General features: G+C 46.5%; 15 non-coding genes across 15 annotated transcripts; all 15 read right to left on the bottom strand.

The window, feature by feature from the left end:
- Positions 1 to 403: 403 nt before the first annotated feature.
- LOC142262657 (U2 spliceosomal RNA) lies at positions 404 to 594 on the bottom strand. Its single transcript, XR_012729986.1, has one exon. It is a non-coding gene; the product is annotated as a U2 spliceosomal RNA (small nuclear RNA).
- Positions 595 to 1981: 1387 nt separating this feature from the next.
- Positions 1982 to 2172, bottom strand: LOC142262599 (U2 spliceosomal RNA). The gene has a single exon (XR_012729933.1). It is a non-coding gene; the product is annotated as a U2 spliceosomal RNA (small nuclear RNA).
- Positions 2173 to 3559: 1387 nt separating this feature from the next.
- On the bottom strand, positions 3560 to 3750 carry LOC142262598 (U2 spliceosomal RNA). The gene has a single exon (XR_012729932.1). It is a non-coding gene; the product is annotated as a U2 spliceosomal RNA (small nuclear RNA).
- A 1387-nt stretch (positions 3751 to 5137) lies between these two features.
- Positions 5138 to 5328, bottom strand: LOC142262597 (U2 spliceosomal RNA). Its single transcript, XR_012729931.1, has one exon. It is a non-coding gene; the product is annotated as a U2 spliceosomal RNA (small nuclear RNA).
- A 1387-nt stretch (positions 5329 to 6715) lies between these two features.
- LOC142262596 (U2 spliceosomal RNA) lies at positions 6716 to 6906 on the bottom strand. Its single transcript, XR_012729930.1, has one exon. It is a non-coding gene; the product is annotated as a U2 spliceosomal RNA (small nuclear RNA).
- A 1387-nt stretch (positions 6907 to 8293) lies between these two features.
- LOC142262595 (U2 spliceosomal RNA) lies at positions 8294 to 8484 on the bottom strand. Its single transcript, XR_012729929.1, has one exon. It is a non-coding gene; the product is annotated as a U2 spliceosomal RNA (small nuclear RNA).
- A 1387-nt stretch (positions 8485 to 9871) lies between these two features.
- LOC142262594 (U2 spliceosomal RNA) lies at positions 9872 to 10062 on the bottom strand. The gene has a single exon (XR_012729928.1). It is a non-coding gene; the product is annotated as a U2 spliceosomal RNA (small nuclear RNA).
- Positions 10063 to 11449: 1387 nt separating this feature from the next.
- Positions 11450 to 11645, bottom strand: LOC142262663 (U2 spliceosomal RNA). The gene has a single exon (XR_012729991.1). It is a non-coding gene; the product is annotated as a U2 spliceosomal RNA (small nuclear RNA).
- Positions 11646 to 13830: 2185 nt separating this feature from the next.
- LOC142262591 (U2 spliceosomal RNA) lies at positions 13831 to 14021 on the bottom strand. Its single transcript, XR_012729926.1, has one exon. It is a non-coding gene; the product is annotated as a U2 spliceosomal RNA (small nuclear RNA).
- A 1387-nt stretch (positions 14022 to 15408) lies between these two features.
- Positions 15409 to 15599, bottom strand: LOC142262590 (U2 spliceosomal RNA). Its single transcript, XR_012729925.1, has one exon. It is a non-coding gene; the product is annotated as a U2 spliceosomal RNA (small nuclear RNA).
- Positions 15600 to 16986: 1387 nt separating this feature from the next.
- On the bottom strand, positions 16987 to 17177 carry LOC142262589 (U2 spliceosomal RNA). Its single transcript, XR_012729924.1, has one exon. It is a non-coding gene; the product is annotated as a U2 spliceosomal RNA (small nuclear RNA).
- Positions 17178 to 18564: 1387 nt separating this feature from the next.
- Positions 18565 to 18755, bottom strand: LOC142262588 (U2 spliceosomal RNA). The gene has a single exon (XR_012729923.1). It is a non-coding gene; the product is annotated as a U2 spliceosomal RNA (small nuclear RNA).
- A 1387-nt stretch (positions 18756 to 20142) lies between these two features.
- Positions 20143 to 20333, bottom strand: LOC142262587 (U2 spliceosomal RNA). Its single transcript, XR_012729922.1, has one exon. It is a non-coding gene; the product is annotated as a U2 spliceosomal RNA (small nuclear RNA).
- Positions 20334 to 21720: 1387 nt separating this feature from the next.
- On the bottom strand, positions 21721 to 21911 carry LOC142262586 (U2 spliceosomal RNA). The gene has a single exon (XR_012729921.1). It is a non-coding gene; the product is annotated as a U2 spliceosomal RNA (small nuclear RNA).
- A 1387-nt stretch (positions 21912 to 23298) lies between these two features.
- LOC142262654 (U2 spliceosomal RNA) lies at positions 23299 to 23489 on the bottom strand. The gene has a single exon (XR_012729983.1). It is a non-coding gene; the product is annotated as a U2 spliceosomal RNA (small nuclear RNA).
- Between the last annotated feature and the right edge of the window lie 470 nt (positions 23490 to 23959).

Genomic DNA, 23959 nt, shown 5'->3' with positions numbered 1-23959 from the left:
ATGCATGATAGGAATAAACAGGTAACTTTCTTTGGAGTGGAAGCGGAGAGATCGCACCAGATGCCAATTCTAGATCTTATCACACCTGTGGTCACTGCAGCAGCAGGTGAATCCACTTTGTCCAAAAGGGATCTATTCCATTCAATTGCAAATGATCTAGATAAGACAGAGAACTGCAGCATGGGGACATAGCCGAGTTGGTCAGGTTGAGTGGTGATGAGTTTGCTATTTGGATGAATAAAGAAAGTCAAAAGTGTGAAAGATAAAAAACAAAAGGAGGAAGTGTGAAAAGTGAATGGGCCAAATTGAGGTGCATATGAAGACGTATGCTTTCTTCCAATTCATTAAATCGGGCTAATATGAATCAGGTGAATTGAGTTCTGCTTTTGGAAACTGGGTTAAGAAGGGGTGCACCGTTCCTGGAGGTACTGCAATACCAGGTCAATGCGTGGAGTGGACAGAGCAAGCTCTTTTTCCATCTCCCTGTTCTAAAAATCCATTTAATATATGGTCCCCAGATAGGGGACGTATCAGATATTAAACTGATAAGAACAGATACTACAGTTGATCTTAGCCAAAAGGCCGAGAAGCGATAACCAGAATTGGTTTGGGCCTCGAGTGGCACCCTGGCCTATGCCGGACACATCTTAGGGAGAGAGAGCGAGAGGGAGACAAACCCACGCCTACACAAGACATTTTGTCACCCAAGCCAACCCTTGAAAAGGCTGCTTTGCAGAGCAAAAACAAGAAGAATGGTGCGTTTTGCAGCCGCCGCCCACTGCAATGAATCTGAATAACTCCTCCTTTAGGGCGCAAGCAACTCCCCTCCCCCTTGCAGTCTTTCCAATTCACGATACAAAAAGACGGACAGGACAGGTTGCCTGACTTTCCGTCACTGCCACCCTTTGCCATCCTTACCCGTAGAAAGCCCTTTCATCATCCCCAAACCCTAATCTTTTCCCTTTCCTTCCCAGCCCCCAAACCCTGCCCTCTGTACCTTTCTCACCACCCGCTTCCCTTCTCCTGTCATCCCCCTACCACCCGGGAAAAAAAGAGATTGCCCCCTCCTTCCACTAGCCCACCCTCCCACCCAAAGAACAACTTCTTCTGCGCAGCTTGTTTTCTAGGCAGCAGCGCTATTGTGATGTCATCGGGGGGCATTGTGACAAGCCGCCAGTGTTCCGTCTCTTCATGTTGTGCACAGTTCAAACGGAAAATACATCAACAGGCAGACTACAGAAAAGCTTACTATCAAAGGTTAGAGGGGGGCTTTCTCAGAGGGCTTTTTACAGTTTTTCTATTCCCAATTAGCCGTTTAAGTGTACTTATTGAAAGTAGTAATTCTTTCATAGGCCGCCCTTTCTTAGTATTTGACGTTCCTTATATTGCGGTATGAGGCTTCGCAGTAGGTTGCAAAAATTCATCACCCATGACTGTCCCCAATTGAGCTCAGAAGCTCAATGTCTATCATGACCTCTCTTTTAGAATGTCCAAGAGCAAGCAAACTATTCCTCCAGGAGAGGGCGCCAACAGACTACTAAAGAGATCATCATTACTCAAAGAAAACCCCAAAAACCAATGCATGATAGGAATAAACAGGTAACTTTCTTTGGAGTGGAAGCGGAGAGATCGCACCAGATGCCAATTCTAGATCTTATCACACCTGTGGTCACTGCAGCAGCAGGTGAATCCACTTTGTCCAAAAGGGATCTATTCCATTCAATTGCAAATGATCTAGATAAGACAGAGAACTGCAGCACGGGGACATAGCCGAGTTGGTCAGGTTGAGTGGTGATGAGTTTGCTATTTGGATGAATAAAGAAAGTCAAAAGTGTGAAAGATAAAAAACAAAAGGAGGAAGTGTGAAAAGTGAATGGGCCAAATTGAGGTGCATATGAAGACGTATGCTTTCTTCCAATTCATTAAATCGGGCTAATATGAATCAGGTGAATTGAGTTCTGCTTTTGGAAACTGGGTTAAGAAGGGGTGCACCGTTCCTGGAGGTACTGCAATACCAGGTCAATGCGTGGAGTGGACAGAGCAAGCTCTTTTTCCATCTCCCTGTTCTAAAAATCCATTTAATATATGGTCCCCAGATAGGGGACGTATCAGATATTAAACTGATAAGAACAGATACTACACTTGATCTTAGCCAAAAGGCCGAGAAGCGATAACCAGAATTGGTTTGGGCCTCGAGTGGCACCCTGGCCTATGCCGGACACATCTTAGGGAGAGAGAGCGAGAGGGAGACAAACCCACGCCTACACAAGACATTTTGTCACCCAAGCCAACCCTTGAAAAGGCTGCTTTGCAGAGCAAAAACAAGAAGAATGGTGCGTTTTGCAGCCGCCGCCCACTGCAATGAATCTGAATAACTCCTCCTTTAGGGCGCAAGCAACTCCCCTCCCCCTTGCAGTCTTTCCAATTCACGATACAAAAAGACGGACAGGACAGGTTGCCTGACTTTCCGTCACTGCCACCCTTTGCCATCCTTACCCGTAGAAAGCCCTTTCATCATCCCCAAACCCTAATCTTTTCCCTTTCCTTCCCAGCCCCCAAACCCTGCCCTCTGTACCTTTCTCACCACCCGCTTCCCTTCTCCTGTCATCCCCCTACCACCCGGGAAAAAAAGAGATTGCCCCCTCCTTCCACTAGCCCACCCTCCCACCCAAAGAACAACTTCTTCTGCGCAGCTTGTTTTCTAGGCAGCAGCGCTATTGTGATGTCATCGGGGGGCATTGTGACAAGCCGCCAGTGTTCCGTCTCTTCATGTTGTGCACAGTTCAAACGGAAAATACATCAACAGGCAGACTACAGAAAAGCTTACTATCAAAGGTTAGAGGGGGGCTTTCTCAGAGGGCTTTTTACAGTTTTTCTATTCCCAATTAGCCGTTTAAGTGTACTTATTGAAAGTAGTAATTCTTTCATAGGCCGCCCTTTCTTAGTATTTGACGTTCCTTATATTGCGGTATGAGGCTTCGCAGTAGGTTGCAAACATTCATCACCCATGACTGTCCCCAATTGAGCTCAGAAGCTCAATGTCTATCATGACCTCTCTTTTAGAATGTCCAAGAGCAAGCAAACTATTCCTCCAGGAGAGGGCGCCAACAGACTACTAAAGAGATCATCATTACTCAAAGAAAACCCCAAAAACCAATGCATGATAGGAATAAACAGGTAACTTTCTTTGGAGTGGAAGCGGAGAGATCGCACCAGATGCCAATTCTAGATCTTATCACACCTGTGGTCACTGCAGCAGCAGGTGAATCCACTTTGTCCAAAAGGGATCTATTCCATTCAATTGCAAATGATCTAGATAAGACAGAGAACTGCAGCACGGGGACATAGCCGAGTTGGTCAGGTTGAGTGGTGATGAGTTTGCTATTTGGATGAATAAAGAAAGTCAAAAGTGTGAAAGATAAAAAACAAAAGGAGGAAGTGTGAAAAGTGAATGGGCCAAATTGAGGTGCATATGAAGACGTATGCTTTCTTCCAATTCATTAAATCGGGCTAATATGAATCAGGTGAATTGAGTTCTGCTTTTGGAAACTGGGTTAAGAAGGGGTGCACCGTTCCTGGAGGTACTGCAATACCAGGTCAATGCGTGGAGTGGACAGAGCAAGCTCTTTTTCCATCTCCCTGTTCTAAAAATCCATTTAATATATGGTCCCCAGATAGGGGACGTATCAGATATTAAACTGATAAGAACAGATACTACACTTGATCTTAGCCAAAAGGCCGAGAAGCGATAACCAGAATTGGTTTGGGCCTCGAGTGGCACCCTGGCCTATGCCGGACACATCTTAGGGAGAGAGAGCGAGAGGGAGACAAACCCACGCCTACACAAGACATTTTGTCACCCAAGCCAACCCTTGAAAAGGCTGCTTTGCAGAGCAAAAACAAGAAGAATGGTGCGTTTTGCAGCCGCCGCCCACTGCAATGAATCTGAATAACTCCTCCTTTAGGGCGCAAGCAACTCCCCTCCCCCTTGCAGTCTTTCCAATTCACGATACAAAAAGACGGACAGGACAGGTTGCCTGACTTTCCGTCACTGCCACCCTTTGCCATCCTTACCCGTAGAAAGCCCTTTCATCATCCCCAAACCCTAATCTTTTCCCTTTCCTTCCCAGCCCCCAAACCCTGCCCTCTGTACCTTTCTCACCACCCGCTTCCCTTCTCCTGTCATCCCCCTACCACCCGGGAAAAAAAGAGATTGCCCCCTCCTTCCACTAGCCCACCCTCCCACCCAAAGAACAACTTCTTCTGCGCAGCTTGTTTTCTAGGCAGCAGCGCTATTGTGATGTCATCGGGGGGCATTGTGACAAGCCGCCAGTGTTCCGTCTCTTCATGTTGTGCACAGTTCAAACGGAAAATACATCAACAGGCAGACTACAGAAAAGCTTACTATCAAAGGTTAGAGGGGGGCTTTCTCAGAGGGCTTTTTACAGTTTTTCTATTCCCAATTAGCCGTTTAAGTGTACTTATTGAAAGTAGTAATTCTTTCATAGGCCGCCCTTTCTTAGTATTTGACGTTCCTTATATTGCGGTATGAGGCTTCGCAGTAGGTTGCAAACATTCATCACCCATGACTGTCCCCAATTGAGCTCAGAAGCTCAATGTCTATCATGACCTCTCTTTTAGAATGTCCAAGAGCAAGCAAACTATTCCTCCAGGAGAGGGCGCCAACAGACTACTAAAGAGATCATCATTACTCAAAGAAAACCCCAAAAACCAATGCATGATAGGAATAAACAGGTAACTTTCTTTGGAGTGGAAGCGGAGAGATCGCACCAGATGCCAATTCTAGATCTTATCACACCTGTGGTCACTGCAGCAGCAGGTGAATCCACTTTGTCCAAAAGGGATCTATTCCATTCAATTGCAAATGATCTAGATAAGACAGAGAACTGCAGCACGGGGACATAGCCGAGTTGGTCAGGTTGAGTGGTGATGAGTTTGCTATTTGGATGAATAAAGAAAGTCAAAAGTGTGAAAGATAAAAAACAAAAGGAGGAAGTGTGAAAAGTGAATGGGCCAAATTGAGGTGCATATGAAGACGTATGCTTTCTTCCAATTCATTAAATCGGGCTAATATGAATCAGGTGAATTGAGTTCTGCTTTTGGAAACTGGGTTAAGAAGGGGTGCACCGTTCCTGGAGGTACTGCAATACCAGGTCAATGCGTGGAGTGGACAGAGCAAGCTCTTTTTCCATCTCCCTGTTCTAAAAATCCATTTAATATATGGTCCCCAGATAGGGGACGTATCAGATATTAAACTGATAAGAACAGATACTACACTTGATCTTAGCCAAAAGGCCGAGAAGCGATAACCAGAATTGGTTTGGGCCTCGAGTGGCACCCTGGCCTATGCCGGACACATCTTAGGGAGAGAGAGCGAGAGGGAGACAAACCCACGCCTACACAAGACATTTTGTCACCCAAGCCAACCCTTGAAAAGGCTGCTTTGCAGAGCAAAAACAAGAAGAATGGTGCGTTTTGCAGCCGCCGCCCACTGCAATGAATCTGAATAACTCCTCCTTTAGGGCGCAAGCAACTCCCCTCCCCCTTGCAGTCTTTCCAATTCACGATACAAAAAGACGGACAGGACAGGTTGCCTGACTTTCCGTCACTGCCACCCTTTGCCATCCTTACCCGTAGAAAGCCCTTTCATCATCCCCAAACCCTAATCTTTTCCCTTTCCTTCCCAGCCCCCAAACCCTGCCCTCTGTACCTTTCTCACCACCCGCTTCCCTTCTCCTGTCATCCCCCTACCACCCGGGAAAAAAAGAGATTGCCCCCTCCTTCCACTAGCCCACCCTCCCACCCAAAGAACAACTTCTTCTGCGCAGCTTGTTTTCTAGGCAGCAGCGCTATTGTGATGTCATCGGGGGGCATTGTGACAAGCCGCCAGTGTTCCGTCTCTTCATGTTGTGCACAGTTCAAACGGAAAATACATCAACAGGCAGACTACAGAAAAGCTTACTATCAAAGGTTAGAGGGGGGCTTTCTCAGAGGGCTTTTTACAGTTTTTCTATTCCCAATTAGCCGTTTAAGTGTACTTATTGAAAGTAGTAATTCTTTCATAGGCCGCCCTTTCTTAGTATTTGACGTTCCTTATATTGCGGTATGAGGCTTCGCAGTAGGTTGCAAACATTCATCACCCATGACTGTCCCCAATTGAGCTCAGAAGCTCAATGTCTATCATGACCTCTCTTTTAGAATGTCCAAGAGCAAGCAAACTATTCCTCCAGGAGAGGGCGCCAACAGACTACTAAAGAGATCATCATTACTCAAAGAAAACCCCAAAAACCAATGCATGATAGGAATAAACAGGTAACTTTCTTTGGAGTGGAAGCGGAGAGATCGCACCAGATGCCAATTCTAGATCTTATCACACCTGTGGTCACTGCAGCAGCAGGTGAATCCACTTTGTCCAAAAGGGATCTATTCCATTCAATTGCAAATGATCTAGATAAGACAGAGAACTGCAGCACGGGGACATAGCCGAGTTGGTCAGGTTGAGTGGTGATGAGTTTGCTATTTGGATGAATAAAGAAAGTCAAAAGTGTGAAAGATAAAAAACAAAAGGAGGAAGTGTGAAAAGTGAATGGGCCAAATTGAGGTGCATATGAAGACGTATGCTTTCTTCCAATTCATTAAATCGGGCTAATATGAATCAGGTGAATTGAGTTCTGCTTTTGGAAACTGGGTTAAGAAGGGGTGCACCGTTCCTGGAGGTACTGCAATACCAGGTCAATGCGTGGAGTGGACAGAGCAAGCTCTTTTTCCATCTCCCTGTTCTAAAAATCCATTTAATATATGGTCCCCAGATAGGGGACGTATCAGATATTAAACTGATAAGAACAGATACTACACTTGATCTTAGCCAAAAGGCCGAGAAGCGATAACCAGAATTGGTTTGGGCCTCGAGTGGCACCCTGGCCTATGCCGGACACATCTTAGGGAGAGAGAGCGAGAGGGAGACAAACCCACGCCTACACAAGACATTTTGTCACCCAAGCCAACCCTTGAAAAGGCTGCTTTGCAGAGCAAAAACAAGAAGAATGGTGCGTTTTGCAGCCGCCGCCCACTGCAATGAATCTGAATAACTCCTCCTTTAGGGCGCAAGCAACTCCCCTCCCCCTTGCAGTCTTTCCAATTCACGATACAAAAAGACGGACAGGACAGGTTGCCTGACTTTCCGTCACTGCCACCCTTTGCCATCCTTACCCGTAGAAAGCCCTTTCATCATCCCCAAACCCTAATCTTTTCCCTTTCCTTCCCAGCCCCCAAACCCTGCCCTCTGTACCTTTCTCACCACCCGCTTCCCTTCTCCTGTCATCCCCCTACCACCCGGGAAAAAAAGAGATTGCCCCCTCCTTCCACTAGCCCACCCTCCCACCCAAAGAACAACTTCTTCTGCGCAGCTTGTTTTCTAGGCAGCAGCGCTATTGTGATGTCATCGGGGGGCATTGTGACAAGCCGCCAGTGTTCCGTCTCTTCATGTTGTGCACAGTTCAAACGGAAAATACATCAACAGGCAGACTACAGAAAAGCTTACTATCAAAGGTTAGAGGGGGGCTTTCTCAGAGGGCTTTTTACAGTTTTTCTATTCCCAATTAGCCGTTTAAGTGTACTTATTGAAAGTAGTAATTCTTTCATAGGCCGCCCTTTCTTAGTATTTGACGTTCCTTATATTGCGGTATGAGGCTTCGCAGTAGGTTGCAAACATTCATCACCCATGACTGTCCCCAATTGAGCTCAGAAGCTCAATGTCTATCATGACCTCTCTTTTAGAATGTCCAAGAGCAAGCAAACTATTCCTCCAGGAGAGGGCGCCAACAGACTACTAAAGAGATCATCATTACTCAAAGAAAACCCCAAAAACCAATGCATGATAGGAATAAACAGGTAACTTTCTTTGGAGTGGAAGCGGAGAGATCGCACCAGATGCCAATTCTAGATCTTATCACACCTGTGGTCACTGCAGCAGCAGGTGAATCCACTTTGTCCAAAAGGGATCTATTCCATTCAATTGCAAATGATCTAGATAAGACAGAGAACTGCAGCACGGGGACATAGCCGAGTTGGTCAGGTTGAGTGGTGATGAGTTTGCTATTTGGATGAATAAAGAAAGTCAAAAGTGTGAAAGATAAAAAACAAAAGGAGGAAGTGTGAAAAGTGAATGGGCCAAATTGAGGTGCATATGAAGACGTATGCTTTCTTCCAATTCATTAAATCGGGCTAATATGAATCAGGTGAATTGAGTTCTGCTTTTGGAAACTGGGTTAAGAAGGGGTGCACCGTTCCTGGAGGTACTGCAATACCAGGTCAATGCGTGGAGTGGACAGAGCAAGCTCTTTTTCCATCTCCCTGTTCTAAAAATCCATTTAATATATGGTCCCCAGATAGGGGACGTATCAGATATTAAACTGATAAGAACAGATACTACACTTGATCTTAGCCAAAAGGCCGAGAAGCGATAACCAGAATTGGTTTGGGCCTCGAGTGGCACCCTGGCCTATGCCGGACACATCTTAGGGAGAGAGAGCGAGAGGGAGACAAACCCACGCCTACACAAGACATTTTGTCACCCAAGCCAACCCTTGAAAAGGCTGCTTTGCAGAGCAAAAACAAGAAGAATGGTGCGTTTTGCAGCCGCCGCCCACTGCAATGAATCTGAATAACTCCTCCTTTAGGGCGCAAGCAACTCCCCTCCCCCTTGCAGTCTTTCCAATTCACGATACAAAAAGACGGACAGGACAGGTTGCCTGACTTTCCGTCACTGCCACCCTTTGCCATCCTTACCCGTAGAAAGCCCTTTCATCATCCCCAAACCCTAATCTTTTCCCTTTCCTTCCCAGCCCCCAAACCCTGCCCTCTGTACCTTTCTCACCACCCGCTTCCCTTCTCCTGTCATCCCCCTACCACCCGGGAAAAAAAGAGATTGCCCCCTCCTTCCACTAGCCCACCCTCCCACCCAAAGAACAACTTCTTCTGCGCAGCTTGTTTTCTAGGCAGCAGCGCTATTGTGATGTCATCGGGGGGCATTGTGACAAGCCGCCAGTGTTCCGTCTCTTCATGTTGTGCACAGTTCAAACGGAAAATACATCAACAGGCAGACTACAGAAAAGCTTACTATCAAAGGTTAGAGGGGGGCTTTCTCAGAGGGCTTTTTACAGTTTTTCTATTCCCAATTAGCCGTTTAAGTGTACTTATTGAAAGTAGTAATTCTTTCATAGGCCGCCCTTTCTTAGTATTTGACGTTCCTTATATTGCGGTATGAGGCTTCGCAGTAGGTTGCAAACATTCATCACCCATGACTGTCCCCAATTGAGCTCAGAAGCTCAATGTCTATCATGACCTCTCTTTTAGAATGTCCAAGAGCAAGCAAACTATTCCTCCAGGAGAGGGCGCCAACAGACTACTAAAGAGATCATCATTACTCAAAGAAAACCCCAAAAACCAATGCATGATAGGAATAAACAGGTAACTTTCTTTGGAGTGGAAGCGGAGAGATCGCACCAGATGCCAATTCTAGATCTTATCACACCTGTGGTCACTGCAGCAGCAGGTGAATCCACTTTGTCCAAAAGGGATCTATTCCATTCAATTGCAAATGATCTAGATAAGACAGAGAACTGCAGCACGGGGACATAGCCGAGTTGGTCAGGTTGAGTGGTGATGAGTTTGCTATTTGGATGAATAAAGAAAGTCAAAAGTGTGAAAGATAAAAAACAAAAGGAGGAAGTGTGAAAAGTGAATGGGCCAAATTGAGGTGCATATGAAGACGTATGCTTTCTTCCAATTCATTAAATCGGGCTAATATGAATCAGGTGAATTGAGTTCTGCTTTTGGAAACTGGGTTAAGAAGGGGTGCACCGTTCCTGGAGGTACTGCAATACCAGGTCAATGCGTGGAGTGGACAGAGCAAGCTCTTTTTCCATCTCCCTGTTCTAAAAATCCATTTAATATATGGTCCCCAGATAGGGGACGTATCAGATATTAAACTGATAAGAACAGATACTACACTTGATCTTAGCCAAAAGGCCGAGAAGCGATAACCAGAATTGGTTTGGGCCTCGAGTGGCACCCTGGCCTATGCCGGACACATCTTAGGGAGAGAGAGCGAGAGGGAGACAAACCCACGCCTACACAAGACATTTTGTCACCCAAGCCAACCCTTGAAAAGGCTGCTTTGCAGAGCAAAAACAAGAAGAATGGTGCGTTTTGCAGCCGCCGCCCACTGCAATGAATCTGAATAACTCCTCCTTTAGGGCGCAAGCAACTCCCCTCCCCCTTTTAGTCTTTCCAATTCACGATACAAAAAGACGGACAGGACAGGTTGCCTGACTTTCCGTCACTGCCACCCTTTGCCATCCTTACCCGTAGAAAGCCCTTTCATCATCCCCAAACCCTAATCTTTTCCCTTTCCTTCCCAGCCCCCAAACCCTGCCCTCTGTACCTTTCTCACCACCCGCTTCCCTTCTCCTGTCATCCCCCTACCACCCGGGAAAAAAAGAGATTGCCCCCTCCTTCCACTAGCCCACCCTCCCACCCAAAGAACAACTTCTTCTGCGCAGCTTGTTTTCTAGGCAGCAGCGCTATTGTGATGTCATCGGGGGGCATTGTGACAAGCCGCCAGTGTTCCGTCTCTTCATGTTGTGCACAGTTCAAACGGAAAATACATCAACAGGCAGACTACAGAAAAGCTTACTATCAAAGGTTAGAGGGGGGCTTTCTCAGAGGGCTTTTTACAGTTTTTCTATTCCCAATTAGCCGTTTAAGTGTACTTATTGAAAGTAGTAATTCTTTCATAGGCCGCCCTTTCTTAGTATTTGACGTTCCTTATATTGCGGTATGAGGCTTCGCAGTAGGTTGCAAACATTCATCACCCATGACTGTCCCCAATTGAGCTCAGAAGCTCAATGTCTATCATGACCTCTCTTTTAGAATGTCCAAGAGCAAGCAAACTATTCCTCCAGGAGAGGGCGCCAACAGACTACTAAAGAGATCATCATTACTCAAAGAAAACCCCAAAAACCAATGCATGATAGGAATAAACAGGTAACTTTCTTTGGAGTGGAAGCGGAGAGATCGCACCAGATGCCAATTCTAGATCTTATCACACCTGTGGTCACTGCAGCAGCAGGTGAATCCACTTTGTCCAAAAGGGATCTATTCCATTCAATTGCAAATGATCTAGATAAGACAGAGAACTGCAGCACGGGGACATAGCCGAGTTGGTCAGGTTGAGTGGTGATGAGTTTGCTATTTGGATGAATAAAGAAAGTCAAAAGTGTGAAAGATAAAAAACAAAAGGAGGAAGTGTGAAAAGTGAATGGGCCAAATTGAGGTGCATATGAAGACGTATGCTTTCTTCCAATTCATTAAATCGGGCTAATATGAATCAGGTGAATTGAGTTCTGCTTTTGGAAACTGGGTTAAGAAGGGGTGCACCGTTCCTGGAGGTACTGCAATACCAGGTCAATGCGTGGAGTGGACAGAGCAAGCTCTTTTTCCATCTCCCTGTTCTAAAAATCCATTTAATATATGGTCCCCAGATAGGGGACGTATCAGATATTAAACTGATAAGAACAGATTTTGATTTAATGAAGCTTTCCAAAGCACCACAAAAAATGCATGACCGAAGTCACACCAAAAACAGTGCAAAGGCTAGGATTCGTGTGGACCCCACCGTGAGGAGAGGGTCCCCAAAAATCAACCCCGTCCCTCCGAGCCAGAAGGCCACAGCAAGGGTCAGGGATCTTCGGTGCTCCCCCAAGCCGAAGCCTGGTTGAGCCTTGTCGTTGCTCCCAGCGTCCACCCAGGCATCTTACCCAAGTGGAGTAGAGAGCTACTAGTTGTTGGTTTCGCAGCCGAAACTGCCCGGACCGTCAACCGGTGTTGGTTTCTCAGCCCAAGGCTAACCGGACCTCCAACCGGGTGTTGGTTTCTCAGCCGAAGCTGACCCAGACCTCCAACCGGGTGTTGGTTTCTCAGCCGAAGCTGACCCGGACCCCCAACCGGGTGTTAGTTTCTCAGCCCAAAGCTGACCAGACCTCCAACCGGGATTATAAAAATTTCCCTTCCTAGCCAGAAGGCCGGGATAGGGTAATATGCTCAAAAAGTATGAAAAGGCAAGGTACGGTGTGCTACAGAGCCCAAGGCTTGCCGGGGTCCCAAGCCAGCAAGCTCAGACTCACTCCAGGGTCGTCAGTCCTGGGGCACGTTGTACCATAGCCCCCCATCCTTACTCAGTCTAATAGCCTCGATCCTGGTAGGGCCATGTTTTCCACTAGATGAATATACTATCCACCCAGAGTACTAGCAAGCGCAACCTTCCAGTGTGCATTGTATCATTGTACTAAGGTGGCCTGGAGCTTAAACCACCTTTTCGAACAACACTACACTTGATCTTAGCCAAAAGGCCGAGAAGCGATAACCAGAATTGGTTTGGGCCTCGAGTGGCACCCTGGCCTATGCCGGACACATCTTAGGGAGAGAGAGCGAGAGGGAGACAAACCCACGCCTACACAAGACATTTTGTCACCCAAGCCAACCCTTGAAAAGGCTGCTTTGCAGAGCAAAAACAAGAAGAATGGTGCGTTTTGCAGCCGCCGCCCACTGCAATGAATCTGAATAACTCCTCCTTTAGGGCGCAAGCAACTCCCCTCCCCCTTGCAGTCTTTCCAATTCACGATACAAAAAGACGGACAGGACAGGTTGCCTGACTTTCCGTCACTGCCACCCTTTGCCATCCTTACCCGTAGAAAGCCCTTTCATCATCCCCAAACCCTAATCTTTTCCCTTTCCTTCCCAGCCCCCAAACCCTGCCCTCTGTACCTTTCTCACCACCCGCTTCCCTTCTCCTGTCATCCCCCTACCACCCGGGAAAAAAAGAGATTGCCCCCTCCTTCCACTAGCCCACCCTCCCACCCAAAGAACAACTTCTTCTGCGCAGCTTGTTTTCTAGGCAGCAGCGCTATAGTGATGTCATCGGGGGGCATTGTGACAAGCCGCCAGTGTTCCGTCTCTTCATGTTGTGCACAGTTCAAACGGAAAATACATCAACAGGCAGACTACAGAAAAGCTTACTATCAAAGGTTAGAGGGGGGCTTTCTCAGAGGGCTTTTTACAGTTTTTCTATTCCCAATTAGCCGTTTAAGTGTACTTATTGAAAGTAGTAATTCTTTCATAGGCCGCCCTTTCTTAGTATTTGACGTTCCTTATATTGCGGTATGAGGCTTCGCAGTAGGTTGCAAACATTCATCACCCATGACTGTCCCCAATTGAGCTCAGAAGCTCAATGTCTATCATGACCTCTCTTTTAGAATGTCCAAGAGCAAGCAAACTATTCCTCCAGGAGAGGGCGCCAACAGACTACTAAAGAGATCATCATTACTCAAAGAAAACCCCAAAAACCAATGCATGATAGGAATAAACAGGTAACTTTCTTTGGAGTGGAAGCGGAGAGATCGCACCAGATGCCAATTCTAGATCTTATCACACCTGTGGTCACTGCAGCAGCAGGTGAATCCACTTTGTCCAAAAGGGATCTATTCCATTCAATTGCAAATGATCTAGATAAGACAGAGAACTGCAGCACGGGGACATAGCCGAGTTGGTCAGGTTGAGTGGTGATGAGTTTGCTATTTGGATGAATAAAGAAAGTCAAAAGTGTGAAAGATAAAAAACAAAAGGAGGAAGTGTGAAAAGTGAATGGGCCAAATTGAGGTGCATATGAAGACGTATGCTTTCTTCCAATTCATTAAATCGGGCTAATATGAATCAGGTGAATTGAGTTCTGCTTTTGGAAACTGGGTTAAGAAGGGGTGCACCGTTCCTGGAGGTACTGCAATACCAGGTCAATGCGTGGAGTGGACAGAGCAAGCTCTTTTTCCATCTCCCTGTTCTAAAAATCCATTTAATATATGGTCCCCAGATAGGGGACGTATCAGATATTAAACTGATAAGAACAGATACTACACTTGATCTTAGCCAAAAGGCCGAGAAGCGATAACCAGAATTGGTTTGGGCCTCGAGTGGCACCCTGGCCTATGCCGGACACATCTTAGGGAGAGAGAGCGAGAGGGAGACAAACCCACGCCTACACAAGACATTTTGTCACCCAAGCCAACCCTTGAAAAGGCTGCTTTGCAGAGCAAAAACAAGAAGAATGGTGCGTTTTGCAGCCGCCGCCCACTGCAATGAATCTGAATAACTCCTCCTTTAGGGCGCAAGCAACTCCCCTCCCCCTTGCAGTCTTTCCAATTCACGATACAAAAAGACGGACAGGACAGGTTGCCTGACTTTCCGTCACTGCCACCCTTTGCCATCCTTACCCGTAGAAAGCCCTTTCATCATCCCCAAACCCTAATCTTTTCCCTTTCCTTCCCAGCCCCCAAACCCTGCCCTCTGTACCTTTCTCACCACCCGCTTCCCTTCTCCTGTCATCCCCCTACCACCCGGGAAAAAAAGAGATTGCCCCCTCCTTCCACTAGCCCACCCTCCCACCCAAAGAACAACTTCTTCTGCGCAGCTTGTTTTCTAGGCAGCAGCGCTATTGTGATGTCATCGGGGGGCATTGTGACAAGCCGCCAGTGTTCCGTCTCTTCATGTTGTGCACAGTTCAAACGGAAAATACATCAACAGGCAGACTACAGAAAAGCTTACTATCAAAGGTTAGAGGGGGGCTTTCTCAGAGGGCTTTTTACAGTTTTTCTATTCCCAATTAGCCGTTTAAGTGTACTTATTGAAAGTAGTAATTCTTTCATAGGCCGCCCTTTCTTAGTATTTGACGTTCCTTATATTGCGGTATGAGGCTTCGCAGTAGGTTGCAAACATTCATCACCCATGACTGTCCCCAATTGAGCTCAGAAGCTCAATGTCTATCATGACCTCTCTTTTAGAATGTCCAAGAGCAAGCAAACTATTCCTCCAGGAGAGGGCGCCAACAGACTACTAAAGAGATCATCATTACTCAAAGAAAACCCCAAAAACCAATGCATGATAGGAATAAACAGGTAACTTTCTTTGGAGTGGAAGCGGAGAGATCGCACCAGATGCCAATTCTAGATCTTATCACACCTGTGGTCACTGCAGCAGCAGGTGAATCCACTTTGTCCAAAAGGGATCTATTCCATTCAATTGCAAATGATCTAGATAAGACAGAGAACTGCAGCACGGGGACATAGCCGAGTTGGTCAGGTTGAGTGGTGATGAGTTTGCTATTTGGATGAATAAAGAAAGTCAAAAGTGTGAAAGATAAAAAACAAAAGGAGGAAGTGTGAAAAGTGAATGGGCCAAATTGAGGTGCATATGAAGACGTATGCTTTCTTCCAATTCATTAAATCGGGCTAATATGAATCAGGTGAATTGAGTTCTGCTTTTGGAAACTGGGTTAAGAAGGGGTGCACCGTTCCTGGAGGTACTGCAATACCAGGTCAATGCGTGGAGTGGACAGAGCAAGCTCTTTTTCCATCTCCCTGTTCTAAAAATCCATTTAATATATGGTCCCCAGATAGGGGACGTATCAGATATTAAACTGATAAGAACAGATACTACACTTGATCTTAGCCAAAAGGCCGAGAAGCGATAACCAGAATTGGTTTGGGCCTCGAGTGGCACCCTGGCCTATGCCGGACACATCTTAGGGAGAGAGAGCGAGAGGGAGACAAACCCACGCCTACACAAGACATTTTGTCACCCAAGCCAACCCTTGAAAAGGCTGCTTTGCAGAGCAAAAACAAGAAGAATGGTGCGTTTTGCAGCCGCCGCCCACTGCAATGAATCTGAATAACTCCTCCTTTAGGGCGCAAGCAACTCCCCTCCCCCTTGCAGTCTTTCCAATTCACGATACAAAAAGACGGACAGGACAGGTTGCCTGACTTTCCGTCACTGCCACCCTTTGCCATCCTTACCCGTAGAAAGCCCTTTCATCATCCCCAAACCCTAATCTTTTCCCTTTCCTTCCCAGCCCCCAAACCCTGCCCTCTGTACCTTTCTCACCACCCGCTTCCCTTCTCCTGTCATCCCCCTACCACCCGGGAAAAAAAGAGATTGCCCCCTCCTTCCACTAGCCCACCCTCCCACCCAAAGAACAACTTCTTCTGCGCAGCTTGTTTTCTAGGCAGCAGCGCTATTGTGATGTCATCGGGGGGCATTGTGACAAGCCGCCAGTGTTCCGTCTCTTCATGTTGTGCACAGTTCAAACGGAAAATACATCAACAGGCAGACTACAGAAAAGCTTACTATCAAAGGTTAGAGGGGGGCTTTCTCAGAGGGCTTTTTACAGTTTTTCTATTCCCAATTAGCCGTTTAAGTGTACTTATTGAAAGTAGTAATTCTTTCATAGGCCGCCCTTTCTTAGTATTTGACGTTCCTTATATTGCGGTATGAGGCTTCGCAGTAGGTTGCAAACATTCATCACCCATGACTGTCCCCAATTGAGCTCAGAAGCTCAATGTCTATCATGACCTCTCTTTTAGAATGTCCAAGAGCAAGCAAACTATTCCTCCAGGAGAGGGCGCCAACAGACTACTAAAGAGATCATCATTACTCAAAGAAAACCCCAAAAACCAATGCATGATAGGAATAAACAGGTAACTTTCTTTGGAGTGGAAGCGGAGAGATCGCACCAGATGCCAATTCTAGATCTTATCACACCTGTGGTCACTGCAGCAGCAGGTGAATCCACTTTGTCCAAAAGGGATCTATTCCATTCAATTGCAAATGATCTAGATAAGACAGAGAACTGCAGCACGGGGACATAGCCGAGTTGGTCAGGTTGAGTGGTGATGAGTTTGCTATTTGGATGAATAAAGAAAGTCAAAAGTGTGAAAGATAAAAAACAAAAGGAGGAAGTGTGAAAAGTGAATGGGCCAAATTGAGGTGCATATGAAGACGTATGCTTTCTTCCAATTCATTAAATCGGGCTAATATGAATCAGGTGAATTGAGTTCTGCTTTTGGAAACTGGGTTAAGAAGGGGTGCACCGTTCCTGGAGGTACTGCAATACCAGGTCAATGCGTGGAGTGGACAGAGCAAGCTCTTTTTCCATCTCCCTGTTCTAAAAATCCATTTAATATATGGTCCCCAGATAGGGGACGTATCAGATATTAAACTGATAAGAACAGATACTACACTTGATCTTAGCCAAAAGGCCGAGAAGCGATAACCAGAATTGGTTTGGGCCTCGAGTGGCACCCTGGCCTATGCCGGACACATCTTAGGGAGAGAGAGCGAGAGGGAGACAAACCCACGCCTACACAAGACATTTTGTCACCCAAGCCAACCCTTGAAAAGGCTGCTTTGCAGAGCAAAAACAAGAAGAATGGTGCGTTTTGCAGCCGCCGCCCACTGCAATGAATCTGAATAACTCCTCCTTTAGGGCGCAAGCAACTCCCCTCCCCCTTGCAGTCTTTCCAATTCACGATACAAAAAGACGGACAGGACAGGTTGCCTGACTTTCCGTCACTGCCACCCTTTGCCATCCTTACCCGTAGAAAGCCCTTTCATCATCCCCAAACCCTAATCTTTTCCCTTTCCTTCCCAGCCCCCAAACCCTGCCCTCTGTACCTTTCTCACCACCCGCTTCCCTTCTCCTGTCATCCCCCTACCACCCGGGAAAAAAAGAGATTGCCCCCTCCTTCCACTAGCCCACCCTCCCACCCAAAGAACAACTTCTTCTGCGCAGCTTGTTTTCTAGGCAGCAGCGCTATTGTGATGTCATCGGGGGGCATTGTGACAAGCCGCCAGTGTTCCGTCTCTTCATGTTGTGCACAGTTCAAACGGAAAATACATCAACAGGCAGACTACAGAAAAGCTTACTATCAAAGGTTAGAGGGGGGCTTTCTCAGAGGGCTTTTTACAGTTTTTCTATTCCCAATTAGCCGTTTAAGTGTACTTATTGAAAGTAGTAATTCTTTCATAGGCCGCCCTTTCTTAGTATTTGACGTTCCTTATATTGCGGTATGAGGCTTCGCAGTAGGTTGCAAACATTCATCACCCATGACTGTCCCCAATTGAGCTCAGAAGCTCAATGTCTATCATGACCTCTCTTTTAGAATGTCCAAGAGCAAGCAAACTATTCCTCCAGGAGAGGGCGCCAACAGACTACTAAAGAGATCATCATTACTCAAAGAAAACCCCAAAAACCAATGCATGATAGGAATAAACAGGTAACTTTCTTTGGAGTGGAAGCGGAGAGATCGCACCAGATGCCAATTCTAGATCTTATCACACCTGTGGTCACTGCAGCAGCAGGTGAATCCACTTTGTCCAAAAGGGATCTATTCCATTCAATTGCAAATGATCTAGATAAGACAGAGAACTGCAGCACGGGGACATAGCCGAGTTGGTCAGGTTGAGTGGTGATGAGTTTGCTATTTGGATGAATAAAGAAAGTCAAAAGTGTGAAAGATAAAAAACAAAAGGAGGAAGTGTGAAAAGTGAATGGGCCAAATTGAGGTGCATATGAAGACGTATGCTTTCTTCCAATTCATTAAATCGGGCTAATATGAATCAGGTGAATTGAGTTCTGCTTTTGGAAACTGGGTTAAGAAGGGGTGCACCGTTCCTGGAGGTACTGCAATACCAGGTCAATGCGTGGAGTGGACAGAGCAAGCTCTTTTTCCATCTCCCTGTTCTAAAAATCCATTTAATATATGGTCCCCAGATAGGGGACGTATCAGATATTAAACTGATAAGAACAGATACTACACTTGATCTTAGCCAAAAGGCCGAGAAGCGATAACCAGAATTGGTTTGGGCCTCGAGTGGCACCCTGGCCTATGCCGGACACATCTTAGGGAGAGAGAGCGAGAGGGAGACAAACCCACGCCTACACAAGACATTTTGTCACCCAAGCCAACCCTTGAAAAGGCTGCTTTGCAGAGCAAAAACAAGAAGAATGGTGCGTTTTGCAGCCGCCGCCCACTGCAATGAATCTGAATAACTCCTCCTTTAGGGCGCAAGCAACTCCCCTCCCCCTTGCAGTCTTTCCAATTCACGATACAAAAAGACGGACAGGACAGGTTGCCTGACTTTCCGTCACTGCCACCCTTTGCCATCCTTACCCGTAGAAAGCCCTTTCATCATCCCCAAACCCTAATCTTTTCCCTTTCCTTCCCAGCCCCCAAACCCTGCCCTCTGTACCTTTCTCACCACCCGCTTCCCTTCTCCTGTCATCCCCCTACCACCCGGGAAAAAAAGAGATTGCCCCCTCCTTCCACTAGCCCACCCTCCCACCCAAAGAACAACTTCTTCTGCGCAGCTTGTTTTCTAGGCAGCAGCGCTATTGTGATGTCATCGGGGGGCATTGTGACAAGCCGCCAGTGTTCCGTCTCTTCATGTTGTGCACAGTTCAAACGGAAAATACATCAACAGGCAGACTACAGAAAAGCTTACTATCAAAGGTTAGAGGGGGGCTTTCTCAGAGGGCTTTTTACAGTTTTTCTATTCCCAATTAGCCGTTTAAGTGTACTTATTGAAAGTAGTAATTCTTTCATAGGCCGCCCTTTCTTAGTATTTGACGTTCCTTATATTGCGGTATGAGGCTTCGCAGTAGGTTGCAAACATTCATCACCCATGACTGTCCCCAATTGAGCTCAGAAGCTCAATGTCTATCATGACCTCTCTTTTAGAATGTCCAAGAGCAAGCAAACTATTCCTCCAGGAGAGGGCGCCAACAGACTACTAAAGAGATCATCATTACTCAAAGAAAACCCCAAAAACCAATGCATGATAGGAATAAACAGGTAACTTTCTTTGGAGTGGAAGCGGAGAGATCGCACCAGATGCCAATTCTAGATCTTATCACACCTGTGGTCACTGCAGCAGCAGGTGAATCCACTTTGTCCAAAAGGGATCTATTCCATTCAATTGCAAATGATCTAGATAAGACAGAGAACTGCAGCACGGGGACATAGCCGAGTTGGTCAGGTTGAGTGGTGATGAGTTTGCTATTTGGATGAATAAAGAAAGTCAAAAGTGTGAAAGATAAAAAACAAAAGGAGGAAGTGTGAAAAGTGAATGGGCCAAATTGAGGTGCATATGAAGACGTATGCTTTCTTCCAATTCATTAAATCGGGCTAATATGAATCAGGTGAATTGAGTTCTGCTTTTGGAAACTGGGTTAAGAAGGGGTGCACCGTTCCTGGAGGTACTGCAATACCAGGTCAATGCGTGGAGTGGACAGAGCAAGCTCTTTTTCCATCTCCCTGTTCTAAAAATCCATTTAATATATGGTCCCCAGATAGGGGACGTATCAGATATTAAACTGATAAGAACAGATACTACACTTGATCTTAGCCAAAAGGCCGAGAAGCGATAACCAGAATTGGTTTGGGCCTCGAGTGGCACCCTGGCCTATGCCGGACACATCTTAGGGAGAGAGAGCGAGAGGGAGACAAACCCACGCCTACACAAGACATTTTGTCACCCAAGCCAACCCTTGAAAAGGCTGCTTTGCAGAGCAAAAACAAGAAGAATGGTGCGTTTTGCAGCCGCCGCCCACTGCAATGAATCTGAATAACTCCTCCTTTAGGGCGCAAGCAACTCCCCTCCCCCTTGCAGTCTTTCCAATTCACGATACAAAAAGACGGACAGGACAGGTTGCCTGACTTTCCGTCACTGCCACCCTTTGCCATCCTTACCCGTAGAAAGCCCTTTCATCATCCCCAAACCCTAATCTTTTCCCTTTCCTTCCCAGCCCCCAAACCCTGCCCTCTGTACCTTTCTCACCACCCGCTTCCCTTCTCCTGTCATCCCCCTACCACCCGGGAAAAAAAGAGATTGCCCCCTCCTTCCACTAGCCCACCCTCCCACCCAAAGAACAACTTCTTCTGCGCAGCTTGTTTTCTAGGCAGCAGCGCTATTGTGATGTCATCGGGGGGCATTGTGACAAGCCGCCAGTGTTCCGTCTCTTCATGTTGTGCACAGTTCAAACGGAAAATACATCAACAGGCAGACTACAGAAAAGCTTACTATCAAAGGTTAGAGGGGGGCTTTCTCAGAGGGCTTTTTACAGTTTTTCTATTCCCAATTAGCCGTTTAAGTGTACTTATTGAAAGTAGTAATTCTTTCATAGGCCGCCCTTTCTTAGTATTTGACGTTCCTTATATTGCGGTATGAGGCTTCGCAGTAGGTTGCAAACATTCATCACCCATGACTGTCCCCAATTGAGCTCAGAAGCTCAATGTCTATCATGACCTCTCTTTTAGAATGTCCAAGAGCAAGCAAACTATTCCTCCAGGAGAGGGCGCCAACAGACTACTAAAGAGATCATCATTACTCAAAGAAAACCCCAAAAACCAATGCATGATAGGAATAAACAGGTAACTTTCTTTGGAGTGGAAGCGGAGAGATCGCACCAGATGCCAATTCTAGATCTTATCACACCTGTGGTCACTGCAGCAGCAGGTGAATCCACTTTGTCCAAAAGGGATCTATTCCATTCAATTGCAAATGATCTAGATAAGACAGAGAACTGCAGCACGGGGACATAGCCGAGTTGGTCAGGTTGAGTGGTGATGAGTTTGCTATTTGGATGAATAAAGAAAGTCAAAAGTGTGAAAGATAAAAAACAAAAGGAGGAAGTGTGAAAAGTGAATGGGCCAAATTGAGGTGCATATGAAGACGTATGCTTTCTTCCAATTCATTAAATCGGGCTAATATGAATCAGGTGAATTGAGTTCTGCTTTTGGAAACTGGGTTAAGAAGGGGTGCACCGTTCCTGGAGGTACTGCAATACCAGGTCAATGCGTGGAGTGGACAGAGCAAGCTCTTTTTCCATCTCCCTGTTCTAAAAATCCATTTAATATATGGTCCCCAGATAGGGGACGTATCAGATATTAAACTGATAAGAACAGATACTACACTTGATCTTAGCCAAAAGGCCGAGAAGCGATAACCAGAATTGGTTTGGGCCTCGAGTGGCACCCTGGCCTATGCCGGACACATCTTAGGGAGAGAGAGCGAGAGGGAGACAAACCCACGCCTACACAAGACATTTTGTCACCCAAGCCAACCCTTGAAAAGGCTGCTTTGCAGAGCAAAAACAAGAAGAATGGTGCGTTTTGCAGCCGCCGCCCACTGCAATGAATCTGAATAACTCCTCCTTTAGGGCGCAAGCAACTCCCCTCCCCCTTGCAGTCTTTCCAATTCACGATACAAAAAGACGGACAGGACAGGTTGCCTGACTTTCCGTCACTGCCACCCTTTGCCATCCTTACCCGTAGAAAGCCCTTTCATCATCCCCAAACCCTAATCTTTTCCCTTTCCTTCCCAGCCCCCAAACCCTGCCCTCTGTACCTTTCTCACCACCCGCTTCCCTTCTCCTGTCATCCCCCTACCACCCGGGAAAAAAAGAGATTGCCCCCTCCTTCCACTAGCCCACCCTCCCACCCAAAGAACAACTTCTTCTGCGCAGCTTGTTTTCTAGGCAGCAGCGCTACTGTGATGTCATCGGGGGGCATTGTGACAAGCCGCCAGTGTTCCGTCTCTTCATGTTGTGCACAGTTCAAACGGAAAATACATCAACAGGCAGACTACAGAAAAGCTTACTATCAAAGGTTAGAGGGGGGCTTTCTCAGAGGGCTTTTTACAGTTTTTCTATTCCCAATTAGCCGTTTAAGTGTACTTATTGAAAGTAGTAATTCTTTCATAGGCCGCCCTTTCTTAGTATTTGACGTTCCTTATATTGCGGTATGAGGCTTCGCAGTAGGTTGCAAACATTCATCACCCATGACTGTCCCCAATTGAGCTCAGAAGCTCAATGTCTATCATGACCTCTCTTTTAGAATGTCCAAGAGCAAGCAAACTATTCCTCCAGGAGAGGGCGCCAACAGACTACTAAAGAGATCATCATTACTCAAAGAAAACCCCAAAAACCAATGCATGATAGGAATAAACAGGTAACTTTCTTTGGAGTGGAAGCGGAGAGATCGCACCAGATGCCAATTCTAGATCTTATCACACCTGTGGTCACTGCAGCAGCAGGTGAATCCACTTTGTCCAAAAGGGATCTATTCCATTCAATTGCAAATGATCTAGATAAGACAGAGAACTGCAGCACGGGGACATAGCCGAGTTGGTCAGGTTGAGTGGTGATGAGTTTGCTATTTGGATGAATAAAGAAAGTCAAAAGTGTGAAAGATAAAAAACAAAAGGAGGAAGTGTGAAAAGTGAATGGGCCAAATTGAGGTGCATATGAAGACGTATGCTTTCTTCCAATTCATTAAATCGGGCTAATATGAATCAGGTGAATTGAGTTCTGCTTTTGGAAACTGGGTTAAGAAGGGGTGCACCGTTCCTGGAGGTACTGCAATACCAGGTCAATGCGTGGAGTGGACAGAGCAAGCTCTTTTTCCTTCTCCCTGTTCTAAAAATCCATTTAATATATGGTCCCCAGATAGGGGACGTATCAGATATTAAACTGATAAGAACAGATACTACACTTGATCTTAGCCAAAAGGCCGAGAAGCGATAACCAGAATTGGTTTGGGCCTCGAGTGGCACCCTGGCCTATGCCGGACACATCTTAGGGAGAGAGAGCGAGAGGGAGACAAACCCACGCCTACACAAGACATTTTGTCACCCAAGCCAACCCTTGAAAAGGCTGCTTTGCAGAGCAAAAACAAGAAGAATGGTGCGTTTTGCAGCCGCCGCCCACTGCAATGAATCTGAATAACTCCTCCTTTAGGGCGCAAGCAACTCCCCTCCCCCTTGCAGTCTTTCCAATTCACGATACAAAAAGACGGACAGGACAGGTTGCCTGACTTTCCGTCACTGCCACCCTTTGCCATCCTTACCCGTAGAAAGCCCTTTCATCATCCCCAAACCCTAATCTTTTCCCTTTCCTTCCCAGCCCCCAAACCCTGCCCTCTGTACCTTTCTCACCACCCGCTTCCCTTCTCCTGTCATCCCCCTACCACCCGGGAAAAAAAGAGATTGCCCC

Source organism: Anomaloglossus baeobatrachus, unplaced genomic scaffold, assembly GCF_048569485.1.
Source record: "Anomaloglossus baeobatrachus isolate aAnoBae1 unplaced genomic scaffold, aAnoBae1.hap1 Scaffold_2481, whole genome shotgun sequence".
Classification (NCBI taxonomy): domain Eukaryota; kingdom Metazoa; phylum Chordata; class Amphibia; order Anura; family Aromobatidae; genus Anomaloglossus; species Anomaloglossus baeobatrachus.
Note: the sequence above shows the minus strand (reverse complement) of the source record. Positions and strands in the feature narration are given on the sequence as shown.